The sequence below is a fragment of the Petromyzon marinus genome, chromosome 37 (genome assembly GCF_048934315.1).
Source record: "Petromyzon marinus isolate PM22_M1 ecotype Great Lakes invasive population chromosome 37, UKy_Petmar_22M1.pri1.0, whole genome shotgun sequence".
NCBI classification, from domain to species: Eukaryota; Metazoa; Chordata; class Hyperoartia; order Petromyzontiformes; family Petromyzontidae; genus Petromyzon; species Petromyzon marinus.
The window spans coordinates 12880576-12898300 of NC_133703.1; the positions used below are offsets into that span (position 1 = coordinate 12880576).

Genomic DNA, 17725 nt, shown 5'->3' on the forward strand with positions numbered 1-17725 from the left:
TGTGTGTGTCAACGTAGTGTGTGTGTGTCGACGTAGTGTGTGTGTGTCAACGTCGTGTGTGTGTGTCGACGTAGTGTGTGTGTGTCGACGTTGTGTGTGTGTGTCAACGTAGTGTGTGTGTCGACGTAGTGTGTGTGTGTCAACGTCGTGTGTGTGTGTCAACGTAGTGTGTGTGTGTGTGTCGACGTTGTGTGTGTGTGTGTCAACGTAGTGTGTGTGTGTCGACGTAGTGTGTGTGTGTCGACGTTGTGTGTGTGTGTCAACGTAGTGTGTGTGTGTGTCGACGTAGTGTGTGTGTGTCAACGTCGTGTGTGTGTCAACGTAGTGTGTGTGTGTCAACGTAGTGTGTGTGTGTCGTCGTGTGTGTGTGTCAACGTCGTGTGTGTGTGTCGACGTAGTGTGTGTGTGTCAACGTTGCGTGTGTGTGTCAACGTCGTGTGTGTGTCGACGTAGTGTGTGTGTGTCAACGTCGTGTGTGTCAACGTCGTGTGTGTGTGTGTCGACGTGGTGTGTGCGTGTAAACGTCGTGTGTGTCAACGTCGTGTGTGTGTGTCGACGTAGTGTGTGTGTCGTCTCTATCGCGTCGCCCCATCCATAGAGGACAAATGCCTCGGATTCCCGGTGGCGCTGTTTGATTCCGGGCCACGGCCAAGGTCGTTGTCGAGATTGAAATCCCGACTCGCCCTGCGTCACCCCCCACGCCTCTCCCTCCACACCCACTACCTTGACCTGCCCGCTAGGTTAACAAAGTGCTCTCTGTTATGTCTTTATGGGAACATTCCTCATATAACTTAAACTTTTTCAAATTAAACTGAAACTAAACCACGAACTATTTTTTATGTTTCCAGGTAAGGCTCTCTGCGCTATGTTAACTCTTTTTTCAGAAGCGACCAGGCCACAAATGATAGCTCGACAAAGTGGCTGATCATGTGGAAGTGTATAGCAGTCAAATACTCTTAACGCGTGACGTTGCTTCTAAATGTGGAAGGGAAAACCGGAGGAACCGGAGAAAAATCCACGAGACCACGGGCAGAGAGACACGCAAACTCCAAATATACAGATGTCGGAATTGAACCCACGACCTCCTGCATACCAGGCGAGGTAGTTAACAGCTCGCTACCACGACACTAAGGATCCTTCAGAAAAAAAGTGTTTTGTAATTCAGTGAGGCTTTCAGCAACAAAGGACGCTCTGTATGTTGTACACAGTCCTTGCTTGCCACAAATGAACCACAACACCTTGCTGATCTCGTCAAGGAACAGAACCATCACGCAAACTCCGGCAGTCATCCTCGCAGAAGCAGCTGCTGGCTAACCATTGGACAAAGGCGGTGGTCACCGCATCTCGCGCTTTCAGATGCGCTTCTGCGGCCGTCTGGAACGCTCTTCCTTCCGATATTAGGAACCTACTGGAGCTATGCACTTTTAGACCATTTAGATTGAAAACTCACGTTGTTTCTGATGGAGGTCTCGGCTCACATCCCGGCCCCGCGTCACCTCAGTACAAAACGAGCGATGGTTGCCCGCCTTGCGTTCCGGCATCACGAGAGATCTCCTCCGGATTTGGCCCAGTTCGTGCTGATCAGCGCCGAGATCCGAGAGGAGGGGGGGGGGCGGGGGGGGTCGTCTCCCTCCCGGTCAAAGGGTCGCATCGGAATATTGACCCCGGGGTAGAAGGGGGGGGGGGCTAAGAGGCACCGACGTCAGAGCAACCTCAAGAGTGGCGCTGTCGCCTCTCGGTGGTGGTCGCGGGACGCCTTCGTCGCTTGCTCGCCACTAGAGGGCGCGCTTCTCCGCATCGCTCCACCCCCCCCACCCCGCCCCCACCCCGCCCGCTGGTGTTTCACGAGTCGCGCGGGAGGGCAGCGGTCTCTTGTGAATGAAACATTCTGAGCGAGCAGCGAGAATCAAGTCGAGGTCCCGTAAAACAATTAGCGACTTTCGCACACGAGTTTTGCGGCGTGAAAGAATGTTGCTTAATCTTTGTGTAACCCCCCTCCCCAATCCACCCCCCCATCCACCCCCAATCCCCCCCCCCCCAATCCACCCCCCCCCCCCATCCACCGCCAGTCGTCGAACAAAGGCGGTAGTCACCGCGTCATCGCGCGGCGCTTCCAGATGCGGCGCTTCTGCGGCCGTCTGGAACGCTCTGCAGTCCGATGTTAGGAAGGCCACTGGGAGCTAAGGCAGTTTTACATCATCGTCTAGATTGACAAACACATCTCTTTAGAACTGATGTTTGTGTTTAGTTTGGTGTCATTCCCCCCCCCCCCCCCCGCACCGCCGATTAGCACGGTTTGGCTACGTACGGTACGAAAGAAGTTCATAGTACATGATGGTGATGATGTTGATAGTGGTGATGATGTTGAAGAGGTATCTGCATGATGAGGAAGTGTGGGATGTTAACGTCGATGATGGTGATCTTGATGATGTGGCCGTCTGGAACGCTCTTCCGATTTTAGGACGCCATTGGGAGCTCTGATGCACTTTTGAATAATCTTGACGAACTAATTTCTTTAGACGAGTTTTTGTGTTTAGTAGTTTGTTATCGTTTCCCCCCCCCCCCCCCCTCCTTTCGCACCTCCGGATTAGCGCGGCTGACTACGTACGGTGCGAAAGAAGTTCCACACACACACGCACACGCACGTGCGCACGTGCGTGTGTGTGTGTGTGTGCTCGTGCGTGTCCGTCCGTGCGTTCCCCTCCGTACAGCTCGCCCGCCTTACCCTGACGCTCACTCGCGTCGCCATGGCTGCAACCTTTGAAAGCAAACAAGGCGTAGAGAAGAGAGATGCAGAGAAGCATTGAGGGGCTTGTGGTTGGTGGTGGTGGTGGTGGGGGGTAGGAGGAGGAGGAGGAGGACGTCGTGCATATTTATTTAATTTCCTCTGCTGGAGGGAGGGAGGGGAGAGGGAGGGAGGGGACTATCGGAAGGCAGCTTTTTGGAGGACGAGAGCGGAGTGCCCCGAGTTTTTTGTTCGTCTATTGGGCGGGCTCACGTGCAGCGCACGAAAGACGTTGCTTGCTTCGCGAGGTCAAAGCGAGGGGGGTGGAGGGTTGACATCCTGCGGTTTACGAGACCCCCCCCCCCCGCGTCACCGGGGTTTGAGCTTCATCTCCGAGGGGGCAGGAGTGGAGGTGGGGGGTTGGTGGGGGGTTGGTGGGGGGAAGCGAGCGCGAATTCCGTCGCGCACGGAGGAAGAGCCGTGGGGTGTTGGTGGTGGTGGTGGTGGCAGCTTCGTCTTTACAGCGGCTCAGCCGGGGAGCATGAGTCCCCGCGTGGGGCCCGCGTCCTCTCGCCGGGAGCGAGTTACTCTCCGACGCTGCAACGAGGTGGAGGAGGAGGTGGTGCAGCAGCAGCAGGAGGAGTAGCCCAGCAGGGCGCAGCAGCGGCGGCGGCGGCGGCCTCCCCACGCTCGAGCCGGTAAATCCGCGAGGCGGCCACGGCGCGCGGGAAGGAATCCTCGGCTCGTTGGCGTGCGCGCATTCTGTGTGCGAGGGTTCTTGAGCTTCCTCTCCGATGAAGTACCGTGCGCGTGTGTGTGTGTCCAACTTCTTTCGCACCGTACGTAGCCAACGGCCCTCATAGGGAGTGCGGAGTTCGACATACGTGCGTGTGTCTCTCTCTCTCGCTCGCTCCGTCTCTCCGTCTCCCGGGTGTTGTGTTTTGGGGGTCACGCTGAGAGACGTGTGCTGGCTGGCGAGGCACCCATTCAGCAGTGGATTGAGAGGCAATGGAGGGGTGCGGGGTGAGCGTTCGCACAAACGTCTCAGCGGAATTGGACCATTTTTGAGCCGCTTTGTATGCGTGTGTATACTTAATGTTCAACTTCTTTCGCACCGTACGTAGCAAACCGTGCTAATCGTAGGTGCCGCGGCGGGGGGGGGGGGTGAACAACAAACTTGTGCCCAGCGGTTACGGTCAGCCACTGTGGTCGTAGTCTCTGCTCGAGTGATCGGAGAGGGACTTTACGAGGTGAGGACGTGTTTAGAAGTGCCCAGGACCGGATAGATTGTTACACGAGGAGCGCATTGAGTCAAAAACAGCAAAAAAACACATTCGGTGCTGTCGGAGATATTCTACTGCGGAGGGTGGGCGCGAGATGGCAGCAATGGGATTTCTTGAATCCAGCTGTGCGGAGTCGCGAGCGTCACTCAAACATCGCACGCCAACGATAGAGGATGCTCATCTGTCGAGTACATCACAGAGTGCGGGCAGACATTGTCACTGGCACACCTGACGGAGAGAAAGCTTCCCGTCATCTATCCACCGCTGGATGAAGGCATCGCTATGCATCTCGCCGCTGATTCCAGCCAGCGATGGCCGGGAATCAAACTCAGGTCGCCGGGTTCGGAGGGCAGAGCGCTCACAGCTGCACCACCGTGCCCAACCCACCCATCGCTACCAAAGCGTCTTAGCTCTCGGCTATTTACAGCTTTAGTAGTGCTGTTGGTTGCTGGACGCTTCGTCGTTTTGGTGTTTTGAACAAGTGTGAAATTTTTTTTTAAGAGCACATGGCCTGGGATGGCAATCTGAGCAATGTACTCATGGACAAATGGGGACTTGGATATTACAAACGACTGACAAGAGGATATTGGCACTTCTAGATTTAAAGCTTTCGTGACTGCTAGGATCCATACTCTTTGGTTCTATTGGGTAAAGTCACGTAGGTGAAAATAAAATAAATCACCTACGTGACTTTACCCAATAGAACCAAAGAGTATGGATATTGGCGCTCTAAAAGTATTGCTACAGAAGGATATACTGCGTCTAAGCTGGACATAAAGGTTGCAACATATAATGTACTCTCCAACACACCGGTGGGCTGAAGTAGTAACTCATTGGCGCGTTTTGTTTACGTGACGAACCCTTACTGGCTGTGTCGGGTGTTCGAGGGTTATGACTCATTCATTCTTACGTTGTCCAACCCGAAAACCTTTATTATGAATAACATTGGTCGCGAAAGCCTTCGCGTTAAACCAACATCGAAGAAGATTTCCTGATGATGCAGCCAGTAATGAGAATGAAAGTGGCGCTATTTTAACACGCGTGTAGGATGGACAACAACAGGGACATTCAAAGTGTTGGTGTTGTTGTTGTTTGGAAAAATGGAAGAGAGGAAGACCTCACCGAGAATGGCTTGACCAGGATAACATAAGAGATTGGTGCCAGGGAGACGTGTCCGCTCCTTGAGCGTCTTGGCACGAGGCAGAGGAAAGTTGGAGACAAGTGACGAAATGTGCAGTGGACACCGACGGGCTACCTGCCCGTGGACCGTGATGATGAATTCGCGATAATAACGGGAATCAAAAACTCGTCGGAGATCGAATAACGGTGGCAACAGAGCACAGAGTTGCAGGCAACTTGGGACTCGAGTGCATCCGGGCGATTGTTTACAACGGGAGTTGTTGACTCGGCTCCCCCTCGCCCCCCCCAAAACCGCGGTTGCCGTCGCCATGGCAACGCCGAGCAATCAGCGAACCCCTCCGCCAATTAGCGGGGCGACGCGTGGTGTCCAAAGTGGCCGCAGACTTCTCGGCAAACCGCGCAAAGAGGTGGAGGTGGGGGTGGGGGGGCGAACTGAAGTATCGCTGAGCGCCATGGCAACGCGAGCATCGTGGCAACGCGCGTTGCCACGGCGACGGGCCCCCCCCCCCCCCCCCCCCCCCATCGGCTGGTTCGGGCGGTGTTTACATCGAATTACGTCGCATCAAAATTTCCCCCCCCCCCACCGAAGGGGGTCAACTGCTGCCAGAGTGGTCTCGGGACTTCGTCTCACGGAAACCAGGGGACCCTGCGTCACGAGCAAAGCGCCAACTCCCTCCCAGCCCGCCGCTCCCCCACAACGCAACAGTTGTGGCCCCAGTGCGCCTGAAGGGACGGTGTTTAAAATTTAGTCGAGGCACAGGGGGGAAAAAATGGAAAGTGGGACAATTAAGAGGGGTAATTTGCCAAATCCATTAAGCGGCGAGGAGCCGTTGTTACGAGCGGAAGTGCATTTTCCTAGAACGGCCAAGGGGACGCTCGGTCGCGTCGATCCTCTCTCTCGCTCTCCTTTTCTCTTCTTCTCTCTCCCTCTCGCTTCTCCCTCCCTCTCGCTCTCCTTATCTCTTTTTTTATTTTATTTTTTACGATCAGAAGAAACAAGAAGATGCTCGGTGTAGTCGGCACTTTGCTCCGTTCATCATTTCGGTTTTTTTTGTTTTTTATGCTTTGCTTTATGTAAACCCCCGCCCCCCCCCCTTTTAAATGAAAGACCCAACAAAATATATTTTTCTTTTTTCTGCTCTCCTTACTCCTTCCCTCTCTCTCTCTACCCTCCTCTCTGCCCCTTCTCTCTCTTTTTTTACTTATCTCTCCCTCTCGCTCTCCTTATCTCTCCCTCTCTCTCCTTCTCTCTCCCTCTCGCTCTCCTCTCTCCCTCTCGCTCTCCTTATCTCTCCCTCTCGCTCTCCCTTTCTCTCCCTCTCTCTCTCCTTCTCTCTCCCTCTCGCTCTTCTTATCTCTCCCTCTCGCTCTCCTTATCTCTCCCTCTCGCTCTCCTTATCTCTCCCTCTCGCTCTCCTTCTCTCTCCCTCTCGCTCTCCTTCTCTCTCCCTCTCGCTCTCCTTCTCTCTCCCTCTCTCTCTCCTTCTCTCTCCCTCTCGCTCTCCTTCTCTCTCCCTCTCGCTCTCCTTATCTCTCCCTCTCGCTCTCCTTATCTCTCCCTCTCGCTCTCCCTTTCTCTCCCTCTCGCTCTTCTTATCTCTCCCTCTCGCTCTCCTCTCTCCCTCTCGCTCTCCTTATCTCTCCCTCTCGCTCTCCTTCTCTCTCCCTCTCGCTCTCCTTCTCTCTCCCTCTCGCTCTCCTTCTCTCTCCCTCTCTCTCTCCTTATCTCTCCCTCTCGCTCTCCTTATCTCTCCCTCTCGCTCTCCCTTTCTCTCCCTCTCGCTCTCCTTCTCTCTCCCTCTCGCTCTCCTTCTCTCTCCCTCTCGCTCTCCTTCTCTCTCGCTCTCCTTATCTCTCCCTCTCGCTCTCCTTATCTCTCGCTCTCCTTCTCTCTCCCTCTCGCTCTTCTTATCTCTCCCTCTCGCTCTCCTCTCTCCCTCTCGCTCTCCTTATCTCTCCCTCTCGCTCTCCTTCTCTCTCCCTCTCGCTCTCCTTCTCTCTCCCTCTCGCTCTCCTTCTCTCTCCCTCTCTCTCTCCTTATCTCTCCCTCTCGCTCTCCTTATCTCTCCCTCTCGCTCTCCCTTTCTCTCCCTCTCGCTCTCCTTCTCTCTCCCTCTCGCTCTCCTTCTCTCTCCCTCTCGCTCTCCTTCTCTCTCGCTCTCCTTATCTCTCCCTCTCGCTCTCCTTATCTCTCGCTCTCCTTCTCTCTCCCTCTCGCTCTCGCTGCAGCTCCGACGTGCTGCGAGCGCGCTGGATATCGCGATTTAGCAGAAGTCGGTGCGACCCCCAGGTGCAGGTCAGATCGGCGACTTGGGGCGCCGCGGTGGCTATGAGATGTTAACTCCTTCGCCTGGTGTGCAGCAGTTCGTGGGTTCCATCCCGACCCTGACAATGCCTACTGTATATTTGGAGTTTACGTGTTCTCCTCGTGGTCGCGCTGATTTTTCTCTGGGTCTTCCGGTTTTTCCCTCCACATTTATAAACGTGCGTTTAGAGTGTTCGACTGCTATACATTTACACACGACGATAAGCCACTTAGTTGCGTTATCATTTGTGGCCAGCTCGCTTCTGAAAAAGATCTGGTAAAATAAAAAAATATATATTCTCGTTTAGTTTAGACTTGGTCCTTCGGCCACGCCAATATAAGGCACGGGGAACTTCATAACAATAAGAAAATCATTCGCAATGTCGTTTATTAAAGTGCACGGTGTGCGTTTTACGCTCAGATTGGCAAAAGATTCAGGGCATCGGAAACTTTCAAACGCCCTCACACCTTTGTTCAGATACATTCCCGAAGCATTCGTCCACGTACAGGTGAGCCTCGGTTCCAGATTAGATGGGGACATATCAGTGGGAGGGTGTTACACAAAAGGACGGGGGACCGAGACCCTTGCCTAGTAAATGGTGAACGCAAGAAGGATGTGGCTCTTAACTAGGGATTAAACTTAACTCGGTTCAGCTTTGTTGCTTTTTGTCGAGAGAGAGAGAATGTCTGGAAAGTACACCGACCACCCTCCGTGTGCGTATGTTCAATGGCGTCGGGTCCCCCTGTAGCCTGGCGACAAGCCTGCGTCTCTCGGCTAAAAACGTTTTACGAGGCTCAACTCAAGCTCAGACTTGCGCCATTTGTGCTATGAGATGACTTGGGCGTCAGCCCATAGGCAGGGACCGGCTGCGCGCGCGCGCGTGTGTGGAGAAATACAATCCCCGTGGCATTGCCCATCCGTGGCAGGCATTGTCGAGTGCTGTATAGAACATGCTGGCAGTTTCCAGACGAAGACATCATCATCATTTGTGTGCAGCGCTTCCCTGGGGAACGCATTGCGCCGTGTTCGCAGCTGACGGAAATATCTTCCGGACAAAACCGCCAGCAATGAGACACTACTCGCCTTGCCGATGAGATTCCGAGGCCGGTCACGCTCCTTTGACCTGGCGTCTCCGCTGGCTGCCTTTAGCGTTCACTTATTGCCGGGTGTCGTGACCGCGGATGTTTAGGGCAGTGCAAATAAAGATAACGCATTTCGCAGCCGTTGGCGAGTCCCACTGCAGGAGAAATGCCTCCCCCTCGCTGTGTCAGCCGCGGGGAGGCGATCGCTGTTTCGTAGTGGAGTTGTGCCGCGCGTTGTTTGGCGCGAAATCCGACGTTTCGCTCCAGGAGCTGGGGGCCTCAGTTCCTCTATAAGCTCTCAACTCGTGAAACAACACTCATCACGTTCCGAAAAAAAGCTATCGGGATTGATCATATATGTGTGTATGGGTTGGTGAAGCCAGGGGACTTAGAATCCGTCCGTACACCACTGATGGCTGGGAATTCAACTTCGGCTTGTGGGATTGTAAGCGCGTTGCGCTCACCGCCACGCCGCTCAGATCAATGCCCCTGCACGATGGATATATATTTTTTTAAAGCCGCAAGCTAGAACGAAAAACAACGGTGGGAGCCGTTGTCGTGCCAAGTCGCTTGTTTCATCTGGTGGTATCACCCAACTGGTGGAGGGCACAGCCGAGGTTGGCACCACCATCTTTGGCGGCGCCTCGTGGCGCATTCAACGCTGGCATCACCAGTTTGGTGGCGCCTGACAGCGCGGCCGAGGCTGGCACCACCAGTTGAGCCGCGCATTGCGGCACAGCCGAGGCAGGCGGCAGCGAGCCGTACCCGTGGTGAGACATTACCGATTCATTAGCTAAACATCTCTGCGTGGGGCATTCGCTGCGCTCCTTGAGAAATAACGACAGGATGCCGAGCCTGGTGTCCCATCAGAAAACAGTGAGCGCGATGGCTCCTCCGAGAGCCGTAATCCCCGCACCTCCCATCTGCTCGCGGGCGCGGAGTTAAAGGGCCCGGCGTTCGCCAAGAGAGCGGACGCTGCCAAGCGCGAGCTTGAGCCGGTCAATTACCGTCCACGTGGGACCTCGCGGTTCCGCAGGGGCCGGTGGTGCGCACGCGTGAAATTAAGAAGCGTGCACGTTGATACGACGCCGTATCAACGCGCGGCGAGATTGGAGTTGAGCTCCAGAATAATAATGATTATAATACTTTAATTTTTATTGCATCGTTCATGCGCATTTGCATCCCGTGATGCGTTACATTAATTATAATCATACTTTTATGAGTATTATTGCATCATTCGTGCAAATTGCATCCCATCACACTGTACATTAATTATATTTAAGGGACCAAATTCTACATACAGCTACTACCAAGCCAATGAAAACCCCCAACACTCCGAGGACATTTTTTAAACAAGTAAATAAATAAGGAAATGGCACCAAAACAAAAAGCACAAACGAAAAATATTGCGCAACAGAGAAATTAGTCCATTAGATCTCAACATCCCAGGCCAGAATTCCAACTTCTCAACCAATTAAACGTTTTTTTTTAATTTTGGCATTTTACGGACGAGTTTGGATCTGTTTGTTCAGATGTTCAGGTTCGTTCGCACTGTGTGACAGCGTAGCAGTGGCCTCGCGCTCACAAAAGGGACGTACGCCACGTGACATCACCCTGGGCCGGAAAAGCACGGAAGTAACACGGATTGTGATGTCATTTCACGTGACGCCACACTTTTGATCAATTCGGAGCAATGTTTAGTAGTTCATATCTAGGCCCAATGATATTTTTTTATTACAGTAAAACCCGGATTCAGGTCTCCGCCTTTTGTGTGCTTTCGCAAATACTTCATCACTTGAGCATTAATACCACTGTCTAATTTTCGTCGCCTCAACCCCACACTTGCATCGCTGACAGCGTCATCGTCTGTCCTTTCTCTTTATCCATCGCCTCTCAGCCTTTGCCTGCACCACCACCACCTACTACTAACCCTGTAAACCGCTTCGATTGGCGTTTCGATATTCATCATTTCATGAACGCATCCCCCCCCCTCCCCCGACGTAAACTGGGGTGTTGCTGTAATTAAAAGATCTGGAACAATTCCTGACCCCGAGCCGTACAACGTGCGGTTCTCCGGGTTGGTCCACGAATCGAGCGTCTCGTCTCTCAAGCTTTCACCACACACTACTCTGGGCATCTTCAGCTCATTTATGCCTTTATCTTTTGGTGAATTCGAAAACGTTTTTTTGGTTTGGACATGTTTGTTTTGTTGTAGCACAGAGTTAGACTGATGGCTTTAATCTGAGTTTTCTTGTGGTTGTTGTTGTTTGACTTGCATCCCACTGGGATTTTTGCTTTTTCAGGAATATTTAGCTGTTTTTTTTCATGGATTTTCTGTTTGCCCTGTCACATAGTCACTTTAAGATGTTTTCTTGTTCGTGTTTTTGTTTTTGTTTGTTGTGGTTGCACCCAATTCAATAGCCGAATGGCTCACAGGGCTATACCAAAATAAATAAACTGAAAATAAATAAACTGAGCTCTTCCATTGCGAGCAGCGGTGAAAACCACGTGCTGCCCGTTAGAAGTCCCCCTTACTGCCTTGGACGGGTGTCTCGGTTTTATATCCCAGAACATGGAATCAGAATCTTTATTTAGACTGGAGAAATCCCATGAGCTACGAAGCGCTTTTTCACAGATGTCCAGAAGTAAGGTGCCCGTAGAGATACATGTTGTGCACGCGCGTATTTTATGCAGTAGTCCCTCAGTTAACGTTTTTGATCTGTTCCACGGAAACTACTGTGAACCGAAATAACTGTTAATCGAATGTAGGAATTACATATTAAAAGCATTGCTCAGTTCCAAGACGGTCGGAAGTTGACCTTTTTGACAATAAGTAGAAAACGTGTAATGTAAACAAATCCAGTCGCGGTCTAAATGCTCATAAATGGGCGTCGCTGATTGGCTGACGGCAAGGCTCAGCCCCACTTGCAATCGCTCGGATTGGCCAAAATTGCCGCCCACTTGCATAACGTAAACGTACCGTTCATCGACATTTTAACCTTTGCCGAAAACATGGGGGGTCCTATGGGAGGCGAAACGTTCACCGAAAAACCGTCAACCGATGTCACTATTAACCGAGGGACTACTGTCTTACTTTATCTCTTTTTTTTAAATCATCATCGTTGTTATGCGCGCCATCGTCATCAGAGGTGAGCTCCATTGAAACAAGTGCCAAGACACGTGTCATTGAAAGCGATTAAGGCGTTTGAGTCAGTGGGCTTGGGCCGGTCAATTGGCTGGAGAGGGTGATATCCGGCGGTTCAGGTATAGCAATGGAGTCGTTATGTCATCCATAGCTATGAAATCGCTTCGTGAGCAGAATGGCGATGTAGGATTATTGTCACCCTCAAAAAAACAGCGAGAGCTAGCAACGGGCAGCGCATCGATGATGGCTGACGATGAAGGCGTCCGCAACATACGCAAATTAGCGACTTGGGGAAACATTAGATTTGTCAGTTTAACACGCAGTAGTAGTAGGGTTTCGCGTCCAACATTATCCATAATAAAGGTTTTTTGGAGTTTGATCGCGTAAAAATAAATGTGCCGTTAAACCCGCCACCACCCGACACAGCCAATTAGTAAGGTTCGTCACGTAAACAAAACGTGCCAATTGGCTACTGCTTCAGCACACCGGTTGTGTGTTGAAGAGTGAGCCCACGACAACATTTACTATTTGTGTACCGTGACGTTTCACCGGTGATTACAACAACCAGCATCATCAGGCGATAACCCAGAATTGTGAAGAAGTCCTCCTCCGTTCTTAAACGTTGTGGGTTTACTCTCCAAAACGTATAAATTAGTCACGAATTTATACGTTTTGTTTGCATGACAAACCTTACTAATTGGCTGTCGGGTGGTGGCGGGTTTAACGACACGTTTATATATATGTGATGTAACCCAAAATTAACTTTTATCATGGATAAGATTCACCTATGCCAGTTCTCCACGGCTCACTTTTGGTTTCACGAGCCGCGCACGGACCGAGTCTCGCAAGCGGTTTCACGATACCGTTCACAAGTCAGCATTGTGACACGCATGGGGTTTATTTTTTTTTATTTTTCAACGGCAATGTTTGTACAGCGCCAATGGTGCGAGGCCTCACGCCGGGTTCAAAAAGGTTGACCCTTGAGCCATCTTGGCAGGTGAGTGTGCCGACCACAGCGTGACTCGGCCAGTCCAGGTACACAAGCCCGAGTTCGTCTCCTGCCGCGAGTGCCTACGCGCCGTATTAAAGTACGCGGAGTACGTACATTGTCCATGCCTACGTCCGTCGCTCGTTGGCAGCCGCGCATATCCTCGCTTTTGTGTGAGGCTAAGCCGTTGTTGTGGCGTCCAGGTTAAACATCGCGCAGGAGAGCGGAAACCGAATTCCGTGGACGATTCAAAATATTCTTGGCAGAGCCATTGTTTGCATCTCGTTTTGTATTTTTCGCACCCGCTGATTACCGTTGCAAAACAACGCGACGCACAGATCCTATTCCTCGTAATCCCAAACATCTCGCGCCCGTGGGGCCGTCTGCAGCAAGACGAATGATTTTTGGCCGAATTACGATCGTCGCCGCCTGGTTATTATTATTTTATTATTTCACCGTAGTTCTTAGCTTTTAAAGCTTCAACGCGAACATTCGAGTAACTAAGATTGTGTCAATGGGTAGGCTGCGTCCACATCGCACGCCGTCGCACGTCGTGAAGATCGCTTTGGAAAAGGAAAACAGGGATGAAAGGTCACGGCTGGAAGAGAGTCCACGCTGTAGTCACCCCGCGTGATGCTGCCCGGCTATGTACCGCGTGTCCGCTGCGGTAACTCGCATCGGTTGCTCCGTAAATGGAGGAGATGCGAGGGAATCCACAGGATTGCATGACTAGCAAAACAAAAAGCTAAATGAATAAACAATAATACGTTTATACTCTTTGGTTCTATTGGGTAAAGTCACGTAGGTGAAAATAAAATAACAAAAAATCACGACGTTTCGGCCACAACACAAGCGGCCTTCATCAGGTGAAGGGACGAGACTGTCTGGAGGACAGCGCTGGAGTGGAAGAAGCCACGCTTAGATCACGACCTTTAAGCTGTGTGAGAAGAAAAAGACCAAGCGCCTTGACAAAGGAATTAGTATATAATTTAGCATTGAAATGGCTCATTGAAATAGCTAAGTTAAAGTATACACATCCGCAGAGGTACCCCTTCCACTCCAGCGCTAATTCCTTTGTCAAGGGGTACCTCTGCGGATGTGTATACTTTAACTTAGCTATTTCAATGAGCCATTTCAATGCTAAATTATATGCTAATTCCTTTGTCAAGGCGCTTGGTCTTTTTCTTCTCACACAGCTTAAAGGTCGTGATCTAAGCGTGGCTTCTTCCACTCCAGCGCTAATTTCTTTGTCAAGGGGTACCTCTGCGGATGTGTATACTTTAACTTAGCTATTTCAATGAGCCATTTCAATGCTAAATTATATGCCAATTCCTTTGTCAAGGCGCTTGGTCTTTTTCTTCTCACACAGCTTAAAGGTCGTGATCTAAGCGTGGCTTCTTCCACTCCAGCGCTGTCCTCCAGACAGTCTCGTCCCTTCACCTGATGAAGGCCGCTTGTGTTGTGGCCGAAACGTCGTGATTTTTTGTTATTTTATTTTCACCTACGTGACTTTACCCAATAGAACCAAAGAGTATGGATCCTAGCAGTCACGAAAGCTTTAAATCTAAAATAATACGTTTGACCACTTACACCGACCTTAGAGGACAATGTATAACCGACAACGTTTCGGCAACAACCCTTCTTTATAGCAGAGAGAGTTTAGCCGTACAGACGTATACCGTGGCAAAGTTGTAAAATACGTTATATATGTATCATGGTTTTTTTCGTTGCTGGAAATATTTTGTGTTACAAATTTTCTGACAACGTGGGACCGTTTCAAACCATAGGGTAACCCGGCTCATTGCACATGCATCGTGAACGCCGCTCTCTCGGAGTCCATCGTCAGTTTATTTGTCTTTACCTTGTGGGGGAGAAGGGGGAGGAGAGGGAGGAGGGGGGCGGTGGTGATGGTGGTTATGTAAGGGTAGTGAGCTGCCTGTATGCCTCGTCTGGTATGCAGGAGGTCGTGGGTTCGATCCCGAACCTGACGCCTGTACATTTGGAGTTTACGTGTCTTTCTCTCCCCGTGGTATCGTGGATTTTTGTCCAGGTCTTCTGGTGTTTCCCTCGGCATTTAGAATCAACATCATGCATTTAGAGTATTTTATTGCGAGAAAAGTATACGCTCTATGCCACTTCGTTTAGCTATCATTTGTGGCTAGGTCGCTTCTGTGCTCAGTTGGCCTAACCTATTAAATAAAAAAATAGTTTACAGTTTTATATTCCTTGGGGTATTGGGTTTTTGGGGGCACAGGTGGGGGAGGGGGTGGGCGCAGTTTCAGAGAGTTATTCAGAGATGAATTCCCATATTGTGCTGAAGTCTGCCTCCTTTGCTTGTGGTCGGTGTCCCAAGTTATCCAAGGAGACTGGCTGGTATAGGGGCATTGTTCCGTGGCACTCGGGAATGCCAATGCATTATATTCCCTGGCGCACCAACACACTCTCTCATAGCCCCAGTCAAGTTCAGGCTCAAGACGCTTCTCTTCTCATCTGCCGATGCGACCTATTGTCTCATCCCTTACATATAAACACAAGTCAATGATTGCGCATGTCCACTGTGGAGCGGATTGTGGATATCTTCTTCTTTCGTACGGCTGATTTAAATGCCAAGCAACAACTCCAATTTCACATTCAGGTGGTCGAGCCAGACATCCGCGTCAAGAGCAGCCGAGTGTACCGCTGTGGTGGACATGGTGGCCGAGCACAGGAATAGCCACGGAGAGATGACGTAGGGAGGCGCGAGTGTGAAGCGGCGAATCAGGATGCGAAGGACCTTGGAGTGGACGTGGAGATGATGGCCCAGAAATGGGGAGTGAGCGGAGCAAGAGGAGCAGCAACGCGGGGCACCGCGTGAGTCGGGGGATGAGCTCGGGAAGAATAGCAGCCTCCTCCTCGATTTCCGTGATGCGGACGCGTGACCAGCTGAGAACTCGTTTCGCAAGAGAGGCCCGGGTTATTCGTCTGCCGGGAGCGGGGGCGATGACTGCTGCCGTGTTAAACCACAGTTGAGTCGTTTGCAGGGCGATTTCAGAATTTTCCCCCCTCCTCGTGTTGACGGGTACACACGATGGGAATGACGTCACGATTGATGCGGTGCAGCGGCGTGTCGGCAATTGTTACAGCGGTTACCGACAACCGGGGGGCAGCCGCTGGCTTTCAAACCGCAAACCTTCCCAAGTTGCGGTTGCATTTTGGCCGCTCATGGCGGGGGGAGGGGGGCGTGTCGGAGGCTGCCACGCAGGGCCCCCCCCCCACCACACCTATTCGCGTGGTCACACAACAAAGGGGAGGGCCTCTGCCGGGTGGTCGGGGATTGTTTTTGAATAACCATGTGCCCGAACCGAGGCCCAGAAGCGCCGAGGAGGCCAACAGCAAAGGTCTACGGTGAAAAGTCGTGCCAGGTAAGAGGTCACGGAGTAAATTGCATGCCGTGGGTTCAGTTGAAAGGCCGACACGTTTCCCGGGGTCAAGTAGAAACAAACCAGAGTATTTTTGCGAACACGATTTAATGACGTGAATGGGGGATAGGATAGTTACTTTTGTTCCCGCTAACTGACAGTTGAGAATGCGCCTCGTCCTCTGGATGGATGTCTCCTTTACATCCGTACCGTTGGTGGTTCACTTTAAGCTGGTGAAGGAAGGGGAAGGGGGGGCCCAGGGAAATTAAGGAGTTTTTTCGTTCCCTCCCGGTAAGAAAATAACATCCTGCTATTCATAGTTTTTTTTCCCTCTCTCTTTAACTTTACCTCTCTGCTTGTGATCTCAGAAGCACAAATGGAAGAGCAGCGTGATTAATGGTGCGGGAAGAATGTTCGGCGTACCGTAAATTTGCAGGCTGGCCCAAAAAGTCAGGAAACAAAGGGCCGTATTTATTATATATATTTTTTATAAATGTTCAAATTGGCTGCTATTAACATTAATGCGTGCATGCTTTCTCTTTTGAAATTAATTCTGGAGTTTTCTTTTGAAAAATTACTGCTGCCTTTTTTTTAGTAAACATTAAAAAAAACAAATTTAACGAGTTTGTCTTTCATCAGTTTTCTTCCCATTTTTAAATGTCATCCGACTTTCTTTCGGGCCTCGACCCAATTGGTGCTCGACCAGATGACGCCAAAAGGCGTACAGCTCAAAGACAATGCGCTATCAAAGTAATGAGGGCTCAAAAGAAAGCCGTCCCTTGGTGTGGACCAATCAGTTTCAAGGACAATGCATATATTATCATTGTATGTTTTTTGTTTGCATTTTGACTGCAGGTATTGTGGTTAATGCAGACATGAATCCTTGTAAAAAGATTTCAGTTTTGTTGCCAGAAAAAAGGGGAAAACCCCTATTATTATCAGTATAAAGTATTATTATTTTGCCAGACAAGGCCCAATGAGCAAAACAGCTCTTTGTCCGAAGTGACCCGGCCACGAATAATAGCCCAACGAAGTGGCTTGTCGTGTGTGGAAATTTATAGCAGTCGAATTATCTAAACGAGTGATGTTAATTCTAAATATGGAGGTAAAAACCGGAGGACCTGCAAATATACACCCACGCCATCCTGCATACCAGGCGAGGTAATTAACATCTCGCCACCGTGCGCTACTCTGCCAAGCCACGAATGTGGCGACCCCGAATTCCCGAGCTCCGGAAGCGGAATCCTGGCTTTGTTGTATCGACTTGCCAGTAAAGCCACGTTGATTGCCTTCTCCTCCTGTTGCTTTGAAGGCTTGCGTCAACATTCTCAACACTTTCATTGGAAGCGGTGATACAAATTACATGTGTGTGTGCGCGGTTGTGGGGAGCGGTAGTGCAGCGGTGAGCACGCTGCGCTACGAACCTGGCGACCGCTCACGGCCAACACCAGTGACACTTATCTGAACTTGTCCTGCGCCTCCCCTAGGTCAACTCAGCCTCAAATTAGTACCTGGTGCGGTGTGTAAACATCGCCGCTGGGGAGACAAATGGGGTTTGGCGTGGTGTTGGCCACCCACCCCATCGTGTGCCGTACCGGCCTTCATAGGTGCTCACTAACAGCACTTGCCCCAACAGTCTGTTACAGGCTATACGGGGG

General features: G+C 51.1%; 1 protein-coding gene across 4 annotated transcripts in view; it reads left to right on the forward strand.

Moving 5' to 3' along the window:
- ANKFN1 (ankyrin repeat and fibronectin type III domain containing 1) overlaps positions 1 to 17725 on the forward strand; it is a 254019-nt gene that overhangs the window by 156256 nt on the left and 80038 nt on the right. The window contains exon 1 of one of the 4 annotated variants that reach the window (XM_076072301.1): positions 3186 to 3423. The exons of the other annotated variants lie outside the window; for them this stretch is intronic. The gene's annotated coding sequence lies outside the window, so the exon portion shown is untranslated. Of the gene's footprint in view, positions 1 to 3185; positions 3424 to 17725 lie in introns of those variants that run through there. 4 annotated transcript variants of the gene reach the window in all.